We start from the raw sequence: 3,970 nt of genomic DNA, 5'->3' as shown, positions 1-3,970 counted from the left end.
ACGTTCATACACTTAAGGTGGATCTTTTTACCAACAGAATTAAATACTAGTGGAATAATCATTTGTCATGACCCATATATTCAGTTACCAGACTCCATTAGGGGTTAAAACGAGCAGTTTAAGAAGCTTTGGACTCGGTGATACCCAAAGTCCCCTTCTGCTAGGGGGTTTCAGGGAACTGTAAACTCAATGTAACGATGTACAAAACAAACCAAGCTGTGACAACCAACGTTAAGGATTTCTAGAAGGAGAGGGTTGGAAGTTGGGTTCAGAAAATATAAAGTTGCAATATGTGTTTACTGAGGATAAAAGACTTACCGCCTTTTCAGGAAATTCTTTACTGCTGGAATAGAAGAGTTCTCCAAGGTTGCCTGCCACAGCATTGCTCCTAAGGATCTAAAACAGATTTCCAAATCAAGTATTTCTTAATAGCAAAACATAAAATAATGCATTTAAAAACTATTTTCATATTTATATCACATATATATCTTATAAATAATATATATATATATTTTATATCACACAGTAGATATATATATATATATATATATATATATATATATATTTCTATATTTATAATTTTCTCCATTATGAGAAAGAAAATGTTGGGACACATGAGATGGATTTATTGTTACCTATAGAATAAAATACTGGTGGAATATTAATTTTTCATGATCCCTCTATTCAGTTACCTGACCCCACTAGGGTTTATAGCCCACCGTTTAAGAAGCTTTGGACTAGAAGATACCGAGGGTCCCTTTCTCCTAAGGGGCTTCAGTGGACTGCAAACTCACTGGAACGACGCACAGAACAAACCAAGGTGGTACAGCCAACATTCAGAATTCTTAGAAGTAGAGGGTTGGAAGTTGGGTAAAGACATTATAAAGTTGCACTATGGTGTCTACTGAGGACAAAAGACTCAGCCTCTTTTCTGCAAATTTTCTGCCTCAGGGTGAACACAGAGGTTGGAAAATTCTAGAGTACTTAGGGTCTGCCTCATAGAAGAGAATATCTGAAGAAAGACCCACGGCTGGGGATTGACCCGTCTGAAGGGGAAACATCTTTGGGCTAGATTTCCCAGGTCAGGAGGCCATGCAAGATACCAGGCTTTGGCACCTGAGACACAAGGCATCGGACAGTAGGTAGTGGGTGGTCTGGAACCCCAAGATGGGGGAGTCTCCCAAGTGAGGCAGAACCCCAAGACGGGTCAATATCTACAAAGCTTTTGTAAAATAAATGCCACTTACTCGGGGGTATAATTGGAAACTCTTAGTATTCCTAAATGGACACCGAATAGGACAATTACCAGCACATATTAGGTGCCATCAATCCCAGTTATGGTCAACAAATGTAAAGTGCTTTACACAGTGACTGGCACACAGCACATGTTATAAAGGCTGCCATATTTTAGGATGTCTTGTGAATTCCCTTCTACACTGACTGATCCATATTGGTACCATCGATGCTAGTTATTATTATTATTAAGAAATAAACAGCCGTTAGCACAATGACTGTCACACAGTAGCCAGTATTAAAGTGTAAGCCTTTCTAGATGGAAATTTCTTGGAACAGTGAAAGGCACATATTTGGCGGGATACACATAGGAGGTATGATGAAGAGAAAGACAGTGTTTCACGTAGTGCCTTTCATATACTAGGTGGTATCAAATACTAGTTATGATAATGCCTTTCTCTATAATGCTCAGCACAATCATTGGAAATAATTGCTACAAATGCTAGATATTTTTATTAATATATGGAATGCTCTTTGCAAAATGATTGCCACTTAGTAGTTGCTACCCATGGAAACCATTAGTGTTTATAAAAGGCTATTTCCAAGGAGAATTTTTGGCACACAGGAGGTGCCAAAAGGACAGATCACCACATTTAAAAGGTCTCAAACATTGAATGGCTCACAGCAGGTGGTATGAACGGGATATAAAGGCAAATTCTTTGTATGAATGTCTCTAAATTTCCTTCTTCAATGACCTAAAAGAGTAAGAACCCTAAATGGTAGTATGAGTAGTAACAAATATCGGGTCCATAGCATATTGCAGCCCACACATTAGGCAGGATGTCAATGTCAGCTCTTATGTATTTATGCAAAGTCTTGAAGACAGTGACAGGCACAAAGGTGGCAACATGTAAATACTACATACTGGAATACTTACTCTTACTGGCACAGAGTAGGTAGGAAAAATTGCTAGGCAGGGGGACCAAGTTGGATATAATGAGCTGAAGAGTGCCTGGAAAACAAGAGAGGGTTTTTTTGTTATGAAACCCAGCTGGGGGAAAGGGGTTCAGTTTTGCAAGGACCTTAGCAGCTGTGCATTATGACCCGTGATTGAGATGTGAGGGGGCCTGTTCTGATTCACGGTTGCTTATGGAATGGGAATGAAATTTTTCAAAAAGGCAGAGAGAGGACAGGAAATACAAAGGCCTCTCAATAGTGAGGAAAGGGAACACAACTGACCCTCTGAGAAGAGTTGAGAGAAGAGCAGCTGCAGTTCTGAGGAGACATCAGAGAATGTAACTGCCCAGGAGGCAAAGAGTTTGGAAAGTCCACAATTGGCCCCTGTGGAGACAACACAGAAGGGCAACTGCCCCAGGGTCAGAGAATTCAGAGGGTCCACAGCTAACCCTAACCCTAACCCTAACCCTAAATTCGCCTCCCGACTCTAACCCTAACTTTAACCCTAACTCTAACCCTAACCCTAACCCTAAATTCGCACTCCCGACTCCCAACTCCCTCCCGACTCTAACCCTAACCCTAAATTCGCGCCTCCCGAATCTAACCCTAACCCTAACCCTAAATTCCCGACTCCCGACTCTAACCCTAACCCTAACCCTAAATTCGCCTCCCGACTCTAACCCTAACCCTAAGAGGAAGAAAAAGATAGAGGGAGAAAAAGAGGAGGAAATGGAGCATCATGAGAGGAGAGAGAAAAAGAGACAGAGAGCGTGAGACAGAGAGACAGTGTGAGAAAGAGAGAAGAGAAAGAGAGAATCAAAGAGATACAGTAAATGAGAAAGAGCTAGAGATTAGAAAAACACTGAGAAACAGTGAGAAAAATATAAGGAAGAGGCAGCAAAAAGTGAGAGACACAGACAAAAAGAAAAATGAAAAAAAGAAGAGGAGGAGAGGAGAAAGCGACAGGGGGAGAGAGAGAGAGAGAGAGAGAGAGAGAGAGAGAGAGAGAGAGAGAGAGAGAGAGAGAGAGAGAGAGAGAGAGAGAATAGAGAGAGAATCAGACGTAAAGTAAAAGAGAAAGAACTAGAGATAAAAAAAAAAAAAGCACAGTGAGAAACACTGAAAAAATATCAGAAAGAGGCAGAAACACTTGAGAGAGAGAAAGAAAGAGAAGAACCAGAAAAAGGAAGAGGTGGAGAAGGGAGAGTGACAGAGAGCAACGGAGAGAGAGAGAGCGACAGAGAGCGAGAGCGACAGAGAGCGAGAGCGACAGAGAGCGAGAGCGAGAGCGAGAGCGAGAGAGAGAGAGAGAGAGAGAGAAAGAGAGAGAGAGAAAGAATAGAGAGAGAGAGACAGAGACAGAGAGAGAGACAGAGAGAGACAGAGACAGAGAGAGAGACAGACAGAGACAGACAGAGACAGAGACAGAGACAGAGACAGAGAGACAGAGAGAGAGAGAGAGAGAGAGAGAGAGAGAGAGAGAGAGAGAGAGAGAGAGAGAGAGAGAGAGAGAGAGAGAGAGAGAGAGAGAGGAGAGAGAGGAGAGAGAGGGAGAGAGAGGGAGGGCGGGGGAGAGAGAATCCAAAGAATTAAAGTAAATCAGAAAGACCTAGAGTTTAAAAACCCTCCAAGTGAAAAAAATACTCAGAAAGAGGCAGAAAAAACTAAGAGAAGGAGAAAGAGAAGAACAAGGAAAAGGAACAGGAGGAGAGTAGACACAGACAGGAAAAAGAGAAGAGAGAAAGGGAGAGGAGAAAGACAAAAAGGAAAAGGATGAGAG

The 3,970-nt window shown here is 41.8% G+C and overlaps 1 long non-coding RNA gene across 1 annotated transcript in view; it reads right to left on the bottom strand.

Annotated features, from left to right (window-relative positions):
- Positions 1-317: 317 nt before the first annotated feature.
- The window catches only part of LOC141545884 (uncharacterized), a 61,653-nt gene continuing 58,000 nt past the window's right edge, over positions 318-3,970 (bottom strand). The window contains exons 3-4 of the long non-coding RNA XR_012483167.1: positions 2,171-2,245; positions 318-396 (exon numbers count right to left, since the gene is read on the bottom strand). This is a non-coding gene — a long non-coding RNA (uncharacterized LOC141545884). The remainder of the gene's footprint in view (positions 397-2,170; positions 2,246-3,970) is intronic.

Source organism: Sminthopsis crassicaudata, chromosome 6 (genome assembly GCF_048593235.1).
Source record: "Sminthopsis crassicaudata isolate SCR6 chromosome 6, ASM4859323v1, whole genome shotgun sequence".
Taxonomy (NCBI): domain Eukaryota; kingdom Metazoa; phylum Chordata; class Mammalia; order Dasyuromorphia; family Dasyuridae; genus Sminthopsis; species Sminthopsis crassicaudata.
The sequence above is the reverse complement of the archived record's forward strand: the minus strand, read 5'-3'. Positions and strand labels throughout refer to the sequence as shown.